Source organism: Meleagris gallopavo, chromosome 1, assembly GCF_000146605.3.
Source record: "Meleagris gallopavo isolate NT-WF06-2002-E0010 breed Aviagen turkey brand Nicholas breeding stock chromosome 1, Turkey_5.1, whole genome shotgun sequence".
NCBI classification, from domain to species: Eukaryota; Metazoa; Chordata; class Aves; order Galliformes; family Phasianidae; genus Meleagris; species Meleagris gallopavo.
In genome coordinates this window covers 150904349-150916356 of record NC_015011.2, presented here as the reverse complement: position 1 = coordinate 150916356, position 12008 = coordinate 150904349, and the positions used below count along the sequence as shown (strand labels likewise).

The following is a 12008-nucleotide window of genomic DNA, read 5'->3' as shown; positions in this document are numbered from 1 at the left end:
GGGGGTTGGAGATTCATGATCCTTGAGGTCCCTTCCAACCCTGGCCATTCTATGATTCTGTGATTCTGTTACTTTGTGAAACATCGTGTGCTTCAGGATTGTCATCTTCTCTTTGAGCAACCTGGTCTCTTTGAGCAATGTGGTCTAGAGGGAGGTGTCCCTGCCTATATCTGGGGGTTGAAACTAGATGATCTTTAAGGTCCCTTCCAACGCAAACCATTCTGTGATTCTGTGATTCTCCTCTCCGCCATTCTTGTTCTTCCCATCTCATCCAATCATACGTCTTATACAATTTTCCTGCAACCAGAGTTAGGTTTCCCTCTGTAGCAAAGATACAGACACAAACCTTGATAGAGTAAAACATTTCTCTTGATCTTCTTATTTCCTGTCAATGCCTAGTGAAGGGTAAAACTTCTAGAATACTTGCAGATTACAGGAACTATCCTCTGAACAAAAATATATTTTTATTTATATTAATATATTAATTTATATATTTATCCAGACCAGCCCAGGGAAAAAAAAAAAACCAAAAAACAAGAAATACTACAGTTTAATTTGTACTGAAAATATACATGTTCAATACATAAGGCTGATATTTGAAAATGTTTGGTTTTCTTCAGAAACAGCCAATGATCAAGATTTGGTCCTCAGTGGGCTAGGCATTGTACTTTTGTCACTGATTTAAGAGGAAACAAGGTGAAGTCATCAGTCTAGGTAATCTTGGGGAGGATAAGAGAAAACTTTCTCAAGATTGTTTTTGTAAGATTTGAACAAAAATACTGATAAATAGGAGAGAGTTTGTGTATTTGTACATTTTTCCAGAAGGAGGTGGATTGCAACTTACAATTACCCATCACTGACATGTATTTCAATTACCAAAAGTTAGTTATACGTGAAGAGACAATGAAGAAGGGACAATAAAAACTAATTGTTCTCTTTTCTAAGGAAACATTAATGGCAACATTATTGGCTTTGCATTTACTTTTAGTTGTCTTGAATTCCTGGTGATAAATAATTTAATTCTATAAAGCTATCATTAGAGTTACTGACACCATAAATCACTGCTTTTATAATGGACATCTAAGCACGCAATTTTTACTCTCTCAGTATTTCGAATTAACTGAATAAAAGTTAAAAGCATTTCCCCTGGAGATTTACAATAGAATTGGGTTTGGCCTTTGTAAACAAAAACAGATACTGTCATTAAAAAATGTACTTCCAGCTGCTTTATAGAAATTACCACACACATGAATCTCAGAGGATTTCTCTTAAAATGTGAACTTGTGGCCTTAATAGCAGAGAAAGAATGAGACAAACAGAATTAGGGCCATGGTGCTTTTCTTTTCCCAGGCATCAGAAAGAAAACCTTTGGCAGGAGAGCAATGGAAAGAGATATTAGTGAGTAGCAAAGCAAAGATGTATGCTGCTTTATTACCTGTACAAGAGCTTCTCAACAATCCAAAGAATTGAAGAAGGGAACAGTATTAAGGTATGCATATTTAAAATAGAAACTTACAGTTGTAAAAATAGAAGTTGATAAATTCATTATATGCAGGGCCAGAATTTCACATCTAGAACTCTTTAATTATAAAAGCAAACAGTTGAGTTTGCTACACATTCAGAACTGTATCAAAACATGAGCCAATTATTCCTGAGAGGTAAGTGGGAGTTGGATTTTTACTTAAATCTCAGTTTAAAGGGGAAAAATCTGAGGTAGACAAGGAAAAACTCTTTTGCCAAAATGCACTTATTCTTCTGGACTAGTATACCTTTTATGTGGAAGATAGCAACTATTCAGACCTATGAAAGAAGGAAGCAACTGGATTCCAGGTGTTCAGGTCTGGAATTGTTTTCCACAACTGGAATGGCAATAGATGTTAATGGACTCCCTGTTCTTCACTGATGCCGAAGGCAACTCTATGCCATTGACTTAAAATGGATCACTCCAACGGTTGCAAAATAGCTCAATATCCTAGAATATCTTCAGAGTTAAACATAATAGAATGCCATTTTCCTCCTCTATATATCTTTCCTTCCTCCTTCCTCCTACATACGAGTAAAACCTGCTGAAAAAAAGCATATTGCAGCTGGAAGAAACATTTCTCAGGAAAAAGTGGGCAGAAGATAAAAGCCCCAGAATACTAGGTGTCTCCATTAGAGAATTTCTCCTGCACTGAGCATATCCTTGAGTGATCTCCTATGCTTCCTTTATTTATTGTGAACTGATCATAATATAGAAGTCCCCTCTGCAAAGTCACACTCTATGCACAATATTTTTAGTTTATAATTGTATAACCTTGTCAGGATTGCAATCAATATTCAATATATAGTCAAGATTCTTCAGGTGGCTCATCCTAAACACATCTACCATTCAAAGCCAAGTCAAAACTTTCCTTAACTTTTGGTCACACTTACATAGAGTTAGAACTCTCTTCAGAAAAGAAAATTAATTACAATATTTATATTACTGGTATTTTGGAAATTCCTTAAGTCAGGTAGTCTCTTCCAGCTTTTATTTGTATGGAAGAAACTTATCAAAAATTTAAACAGTATTGGATTTCCTAATAATTTTGGCAAACTTTCAGGTTTTGTATTGGGGAAAAAAGCAATTCTATGAAAATTTAAGCTTGTAAGCCTCCTCACAGGGACAGACTCTGGCAGCAGAGTGGTGCATCATGAGGTACCCTTTGACTCTAGGAAAAATCTAGATGAGAAACTTGGCAAGAAAGTGTATTTTGTACTTCTTAAGGCCCTTTTTTTTTTACCCTGTCAAAAGTGCTGAATTATTCACAGTATGCTAATGAAGTTCATTTGAGTCATCTGAGCAGTCTCCTCCATTTATTAATAAATTATTTAATGAAAGAGTGAATTTGATCAAGTTGTTTCTGAATTAAACTGGCCAGCAATGAAAGGATAATCAGATAAGAAATAAAGATCAATTACAAGAAAGGCAATGGCAATGGAATTGTGCTGGGAAATGAGAGCCTGAAAGTACTACAGCCTGAAAGGCTTTTGGGATATTCAGCTGATAAAACTTGGAGGAAGCAAGTGTGCTCACCTCAAGGTGCAAAAAGTTGTTCAAGGCGGGGAGCCAAAATATGATAGACACAGGGCATTCTGACAGTAACTTCATTAATGCTCTCAGACCTAAATCTCCCAGAGGATCTACAGACAAGCATTGCAGGGGGTACTGATCCACAACAAAAATAGAAGCAGCCTAATTTAAACTGATATTCTACAAATACATCCATTCTTTTCCCATTTTGAAGTAGATACTTGTTTCCTATTTATTACAATACAGAAGAAGATTGCATCAGCCTTCCATTTGTCCAGCTCTCCTCTATCTCTACAATTCCATTCAACTCACATTTCTAAACAAGATTAGGAAATACAACTTCTTTCTCTTCAGCTCATAATTTTTCATCATTCAATCAACACAACTTTTTACAATATCCCAGATAAAGTTGCACCTTTTTCCTAAATATTCAAAGGAGGGTATACTTCCAAGAAACTTCGTAGGTGTACCTAAGGACATATCTGTCCGAAAGACTGAGTTGCTTGACAGATCATACTAGCATAGAAGCAAAATAGCGAAGCTCCTTGGTTTAAGAATGGTGTTCTCACAATAGAAAGTTCTGGTGTATCAATTCAGGAATCTTTTGTATGCTCCCTCTATTACTTATTCCATAATAACTTGAATTGGGTAACCTTCCAGTCGATTGTCCTAAATTTAGGATTAGTAGTGAAAGTAGGAACAGAAAACAGAATGCAGAGATCCACATTAACTTAGGTCAGTGTTTTTGAATAAGGGATGAAATCTCAGAAGCAACTGCTACATTCTCTGCAAAGGAGACTTTTTTTTTCTGTTCCTCACTTTAGTAAGCTAATGCTTATAGCTGAGTTTCACTGTGCCTGCAGAACTTGACCATAGAGGGATGTTATCATCTCTTCAAAAGGTATGATCTCCTAGAAATTTTAATTATGTGCCTAAAGATCACTATGTTGGAAAAAATGCACAGTTCTTTGGGGAAGCAGTATAAGAAGTCTTGAAAAAAGTACTGAATTTGTCTTTGAGTAAGAAAGGCATCAGTCATTCTGCCAACATTTTCTTCTATACCAAATAGAAGTGCAAGAAAATACTCTGTGTTCAGAGGAATCCTGAATCTGTGTCAGACGCAGAGAAGGGAGTCCATGTCTTTTATATATGTTGAGAAGACACCTCTGACATATTGGAAAGTGATGCACTGATCCCACAGGTTCTTCAAAAAGAGTCATGCCCTTTGTTCATGGGCTAAAGAATAGATATCAAGTACTCAAGCAGACAGAAGAAAAATTACTACTAAGACAGCCCACTAGAAGTTTCCAGGACTGAAACATAGTTTGGCTAATATTTTCTTGACATTTCTATGATACTGATGAGAATTAAAAAAGTTATTCTTATTTTGACTCTCATATAGGCAGATGAAGGGACCAGATGTACGTAAGATGAGATGCAATTTTTGGCAATATTTGTAATGCATTATCCCAAGGTGTTGATTCTGAAGTGTTATATAGTATGAAGATGGTGTTCAATCCACTTTTTGTTTGTAAATTTACTTAAATATATCCAAGATTATTGATGACTTTTGACGTTCTTGTATTTCTGCAAAAAGCTTTCAATCACCAATGTAAAATACACTAATAAATTAATTCTGTTATTATTTCAACATTCTGTACTGTAGACCTTGTTGACTGAATATTAAGATTTAGATATTAAGATTTAGATAACAAGGAGCACAACAACTTGTGGTAATTCAGACTCTTTTTATTGCATAGCTTCTGTGTTAAAATAATTGCTTAATAGTGTTCCTCATAATTTGTTTTAAATTTAATGAACAGAACATCAATTGATTATTTTAATACTTGGCAAGTAATCTGAATTTTGACTGACAGTTTTCATTTCTTATTTTGCTCTTCAGTGTGGACTACTGCTAGCATTTACTGCTACCTGTACATCACTATTTATGGTGTGGGATGGGACTTGTACAATTTATCACTTTACAGCTGTTTTACAATGAGACACAAAAAAATCTCTTTGACAGAGCAAAAAGAAAATTCTTTAAGTGTAGATAGTTGTGCCAAGTAGAAAACAGTAAGTGTAGCAGAACCACAGTCCTCAAGCACAGTAGTGCTCTTTATCACTTAAGCAAGGAAACTAACTTGAGAAACAAGAAAAGTACTATGTAGTGATTCTTTTCTGTCACATTCTACAGTGCCTCGATTCACAGGCTCCAAAGATATGACTTACAGAATTTTGAAAATATCAAATGTTTCCTCTCCAACAGCTCTCTAATCTTATCCAACCAGAGCCCTAAGAGCTGGTGGCAACCTTGACTACAGATCTTCAAGATTTAGCATTTTGTTCAACACACTTACAGCAGGAGGTACCATACTCAGGTACTGGTTCTCAAATTTGATCACTTTAATTGTTCAGACACATGAGAAGGAGCCTCTACCATGAAGTCATGAATTTACATCTATAATACGCTATACCTCTCTGTTGCTCCTGATTCTCCAGATCCACAATCAATTCTAAAATATAATTTTATTATATGCAGGTACAACCTTCAAACCTTTACCAAGTATTAAAATATATATATCATACATGGAGAATTTGAAAGGTTTCTGAATATTTTATATGAGGTTTTACAGAAAACATAAACTTTTTTCCCAGTAAATATGCTAAAAATATGTATAGCTAATATTAATCTAACTAAAACATATTTAAATGAAATGCTTATTTTTCTTTCCCTACTAATCTAGTAGACACATTCCTACAATCACTCCTGTTAAGGGTTATTACATTATTTGTAGTAATTCACATTAAAAATGTATTACATCCTCAGGTCTCTTTATTATGATGTATTTTATACAATCTAGGTTACCATTAGGATCACAGTATGAAAAGTACTTTTAAAGTAGCACTTGTCTGTGGAATTCATAGACTGAAATATGTATATGAATTATGCTTATTTGATCAAAGCAAATTGTAAAATATTTCGAACATGACTATTTAAAATCTGTGAAGGCAAAAGCATATGGTTTCTTCTGGATTTGGATTTTTCTTTGTGAAACTATATACAGTATCATTCATGTGTACATTTGAAATGAATGAGAGATGAGAGACTGTTCAACCTTGTCTGCCTTCCCTCTAGCACAGCCAATGTCCCATCTGTTCTCCAGGCCAAAGTGCTTACATTTAATCATGGTGGACAGTTAGGTCCTGTTGGCACACCACCTACTTGGCACTTATGGAATGAGATGATAAAAACTAGGCAGTAATGCTGCACAGAGGGAAGCTGTAATAGCTTTTATCCACTCACTATGAAGAGAAGAGAGAACTGTAAAATGTCCTTCACAGCATCTTAAGCAAAAATTTTTCTCCTCAATAAGCTTCTTTCAGATTTTTTTTCTAAATTGAACTCTGTCTGTGGTAACTACAGAACTTGGTGAAGTAACGAAACCCAAATCAGCTTACTAAACTTAAAATAAAATAAAAATCTATGCTATCGTTCCTCACTAGTCTCAAAGGCTTTCTTTTTTATTTTTATTTATTTTTTTAATTGGGCTTCTTTTTCTACTATTATTTGAATTGAAAATTTGATGTTAAACAGAATCTCAAATGTATTGGAAAAAGTAGTAATTTCAGAAGGTGTTTACATGAAAGTAAAATATATCAAGGTAATTTAAATAAGATGGTACACAAGACAGACAGCAAGTTTGAGACAAAAGGTATGACAGGGAAGGACTTTGCCAAGGTCATACAGGACATCAGCTGCAGAGCTGAAGCTAGAACCTCTCTCCTGATACATAGTCTAATTATGTATTTTTTGCTAGTAAAATTTGCAAGTAAGATACTGTATGAAAAAAAAAATACTGTTTATGTATGGTATCTCCATAGTGAGCAGGGACAAATAAAATATCAAGTATTTAAGGGCTTGCTTAATAAGGAGAGTGTGTTTCAGTAATTACTGAGGCCAACTAGTAGGTTGAGGGTCTTATAAACTGTATATGTTCTCACTGTACTGTCAAAGATGTTCTTGATTAGCCCTCTTGTGGTTTGTTTGCAGTGCCTTTTCTATAATGAGAATGGTGGATGCACATGGTACTGATTGACACATGGTTCTTACATGTAGATCTTTAAGGTTGAATTTCATTTCATTTGCATCAAAAGCATTTTATTTCTATTGTTTCTGTGAGTCTTAGAAGATGTTATTTTAGAGGAAGATTTGCTATTGAAGTGGTGAATTTAAGAAAATTGTGTCTATATTTCTATGACAGTAAAAACACTCATATAAAGGATAAACATCTATGATGATCTAGTTTTCCTTCTTGCTTAACTTGGATTTCTGTATTTATAAGCATTATGTGTTCATTCAGCTACATATTTTGATTTACCAGTTGTATATTTATACACAGTGATCAAAATTTGAACATAGAAATTAACTGTTCCTCAAAAATACCTGAAGAAAATTTATAGTGTATTTATTTATTAATTTATATTAACTGAAAGTTGGGGATTTTTTCTTTAAAACTTAATTTCCCTATTTTCCACAAAAAAAAGTATCTATCTTATAACATCAAATCAGGATGCAAACTTGACCGAAAAGCACAAATAATATTTAGACAACATTCTTTTCCAGATAAGATCTATTTTTACACTCATGTTCGTTTGAGGTTATCTCAGCCATCTCTCCAACACAACCAAGTGCTAGTACCATGTGCAAATGGGAAGTTAAAAATTCTATTTAAAATACATACTCAGTCAAAAAGGATGAAGTTAACTGCCTGAAAGTGGACAGCTCTGAACACTGAAAAGAGTTACTCTCTAAACCAGTAAATGGTATTGGTAACCTGTATGGGGCTGCTGAACCACGGCCTGAACCTCTGATTGATCACCTGAGGTGAGCAATGAGTCAGCCACGGGAGCACAGGTGAAGGTAAATCACCTGTGCTGCAGGAAGGGGTGGAGCCTGGCTCCACCTCTCCTAGACCCATTTAAGAGCTGAACTGCCAGTGGGGAAGGATCTCTCTGGAGATCTGCTCCATCGGAGTTCATCTCGTGAGCCCAGGACAGGCTGAGTGACTTTCTCTCATTACTCCAATATAAATTATATTAGCCAAGCTCCTGGAGATATACATACATACATATATATATATATATACATATATATATATATATACATATACACACACACACACCATCTATATATCCATTGATTATACAGTAACCACAGATCCATGAAAGAGAAAGTCTGATATCAGTGTTGCACTACTGGACAGGAAACCTTAGCCACAGCTTGACGTAATCTATAGAACCTAGTGGAGGTGGAGGGAGAAATCCTTGTCCTGAAGAAAATGTCACAGGTGAAAAGCAGAACTATGAATCTGCTTTAAGAAGAAACCAAATTAAATAAAATTGAAGTTACAGTAAAGATTTAAGATTATGATGTCTAGGAGGGCAGCACAGTGACAAGTTTCAAAGATTCTGTTTTATCTAGTTAAGTTCACTTATAACAGCAGAAGACGAAAATTTTATCTATCCAAACTCAGCAGAATAACTCCAGCCAATCTCCTCAGATCTACTGTCCGTGTAGAACAGCTGCTTTCATGAAGGCAATTAATTCCATTTTAACTAAGTCAGTTGGAGCACTCTTTTGAACATCATCTTACTGTAGCAAACAAATGGAAGATTTTATATTATATATGTAAAGTCAGCGAATTCTCCTCCTAAGAGAGGACTCCTGTAAACAGCAGAATCTTTGATGTCATCTGAACTTTTTTAGCATACTTTTTGCAGGCAAAGGCAGTGATAAATCCATTGATTTGCCCTAGAAAAAAAAGCAGGTAGCAATCTCAAATGTAGCTATTTGCAGTTTCCAAGGTACCTTAGTAAAATAAAGTGGTCTCTTATTCTAGATAAATCTGACTCGAAAGTGGGAGATTTGCAGCTATGTGAAGGTTGAAGTCTACTACTCAGTGTTAAACTTGGGTCAACTGTTGTTCTCTGCCATGGGATCTGAAAAAAGTCTCAGTGGGCTTATTTCCAGAATATTAAATTATACCACTTTCTGCTGTGTTTCAATTTCCCATACCACAAGACACAGTATCACATAGGAAATGTCAACAAGAGAAATGACAGAAGGGCACTGTAAGAGACTTGCAATAAATGGATGCAATTCTCATAGCCTGAGTATATCCCTTCTGTCTTTAAAAAGAGAAGCCAGTAAAACACAGGGCATTTTCTGGAGATTAATGGCAAGAAGGAAGTGTTGGGCTGTGGCATTGCCAAAGACTACTAGATTTACACTGGTTACCCATTCTTCAAGAAGAGCCCTTTGTAAAGATAGCATGTATGAATATCAGTGAATGAAAATGACCATAGTTTACACATTTGCAAGGCGTGGAAAATAGCATCTCATCTTTTTTTCTTTCAGTTTTCTAAAAGACATTGGGAAGGGCTCTTTGTTTTTTAATTTCAGATTCATATTTCCCACTTCCTTTCTCATTTTACAATGTAAAACAGCATAACCTGGAATTGTCAAACATATTCACTATTTGAGGAATCAAGGCATCTTAGTATTTTCTTCTCATTGTCTTTTTTATATTTCTGACAACCTCTATCAAAAGCAACCTTCAGAAAACGTTAACATGCTCTAGGTAGCAAATGGCTAATTTTTCTATGGTATTAGAGTGTCACATAGCCTAACAAACTGAATAGTATTTTGTTTCCCTGTTCTCAAAAAAAGTTTGTAACAGCAGCACTAAATATTCTGGTTAGCACTGACTGTGTGGTGAGGCATTAAAGATTTTTAGGATAGTTTGATCTTTTAAATTTATTTTTATATTACTTCCATATATGAAGTCCGCAACTGGAAAAGAAAGAGGAAAGGGGAAGGGAAAATGGGAAGAGAAGGAAAAAGAAGAAAAAAGGTGCTGTTATCTTACCTAACTACCTTGTCTAGGTGTCTGCAGTAAAAAAAGCTACTGTACTCTGTTTCTTTGCCTCAAGGCAGCTACATACTGATTTCTTGACCTGTATTCGCTATTTTTTTCCTCAGAAAACTAAAGGAAAGTTGCTTGTCTTGCTGTTTTGTGATTTAATTGTGCAACAATTAAAATAATTTGGAAAAAAAGCACTTTTTTCTCAAATCAGTTGATCCAGTCTTTGTAATACACAATCAGAGAAGATCTGTTGTGTCCAATTAGACATTTACTACAGAATTCTCTGGGTCTTTCTTGACTACTCTAAGTTCTCCTTACTAGTAATGAAGAGGAAAAAAGCATTTTAGGCTGTCATTTATTTTGTCTTGAATCTTCAACTGCTTGCTGTTTTCAGTCTCATCTTGGAAATGTCTGTTTTTTCCACTGATAATTAAGTAATTAAAGTCACTATTTCAGATGATTTTTTATGACTATTCTGTAGAAATCCATATTCACTCAAAAGCAATCATCTTAGATAACGGATTAAATTCTGTCCAGCATTTGAGTAAGTCAGGTATTTCTGAAGAATTGAATGAGCTCATAATCCCAACATTTTTTAATGATCCATGTCATAGGTTGTGCCTTATACTCTTTGGTTGAGTCTTATATTCTCTGTCTGAGTCTGCCATAATACAAGCCATCAAGAAAGAAATAGTTTTGGAACATCTGAATTTTATCAACTAGATCTTCTGTTTTCCATAAGCATTAGATGCCCATGACTCCACACATTGCAGCAGGCTAAATTATGTTGCGTTTCACACTCAGTTTATCCAGGAATACTCCAGTCTCTTCCTTGTCCTGTATTAGCCCCTCCTCCTGGCTGTCCCATATACTTTCCAACAAAAGCAGAGAAAATTGACTTTCAAAAATCTTTACCCAGTCAGGTAATTTAATAACATACTTCTTAAACATCTTAATTAGGTTATTGTTCTGAGACCTGCCTCTCTTCAAAGCCAACATAAATAATAAAATATAAACTTTTAACTTGGATGCTTAAATCTATGTCAAAAGTGAATGAAGTGAGAAAATGCAGTAGTTTACCAAACACTGTTTCTGTTTCCTTGAACAAATTTTCCAAAGATTTCCTCAATTAACAATGCCGGGGAAGATAATTAAAAAATGATTTTAAAAATGCTAGGACTTGGAGGAAGGAGAATAGTTTGAGTATGCTTAGGAGTTTCTGAGGAGAGGGATGCAGCTGCAGATGGCTAGATGTACAGTAAGGATCCATGTCGGCCCTCCACAGAGTCTTGGCAGTAAGGAATCAAAGATTCCCCCACACTCCAGTCCTGCATGAACAAAGAAAAATATCCACATCAGGATCGCAGTTCTGTAGTCTCCAGTACTTAATGGGATATTTCAACCATGACTCACTACATGATTTACTTACAAAATAAAACACATATTTTTATAGGTCTTGATACAGAGGTAACAGTAACAGTTTATATTGAAAATTGTTCTTCATTCTCAATTTTCAGATTTTTTTTCCCTAATAACTCCGCCTTCAAGCTCAGCAGATCCTTAGACTTTTTTTTTTCCCCCCTCTTACAAATACTGTGAATATGCACAGAAAAAGCAGCCCAAATGTATGCAGGCTTTGCTATACTTACCCAAATTACTCTGAAAGATTTCTGAGGATTACAGGGGTTAAAGAATCTGGGACTGATTAGAATTCTTGACCCTGATCTTGTATAGACAACTGTCTGACAGTCAAAGTAGTCTTTGGACGTGGGCAGAAGAAGACTAGCAGGGTCTATAACTAGCTTGTGGGGCCTAGCAGTGATCTTTCTCCTTTTGTCCTTTCATGGAGAAGTTTAAATGAATTGAGAGTTTCATAGAATACTGGATTTTAGGTTTATGTGCCAGTGACTAAGTGTCTCACTGGACATTATTTGCTTTTTCAGTATTTTCATGTTTTCCTTGGCATTGCCCTTATTAATGGACAAGCTTGATGCACAAGCTCTACAGCCTGTAGAAGTTTTCCT

At 35.2% G+C, this 12008-nt stretch overlaps 1 long non-coding RNA gene across 3 annotated transcripts in view; it reads left to right on the top strand.

Annotated features, from left to right (window-relative positions):
- Positions 1–12008, top strand: part of LOC116217859 — a 33967-nt gene that overhangs the window by 6665 nt on the left and 15294 nt on the right. Inside the window, exon 1 of one of the 3 annotated variants that reach the window (XR_004162580.1) lies at positions 545–1489. The exons of the other annotated variants lie outside the window; for them this stretch is intronic. This is a non-coding gene — a long non-coding RNA (uncharacterized LOC116217859). Of the gene's footprint in view, positions 1–544; positions 1490–12008 lie in introns of those variants that run through there. 3 annotated transcript variants of the gene reach the window in all.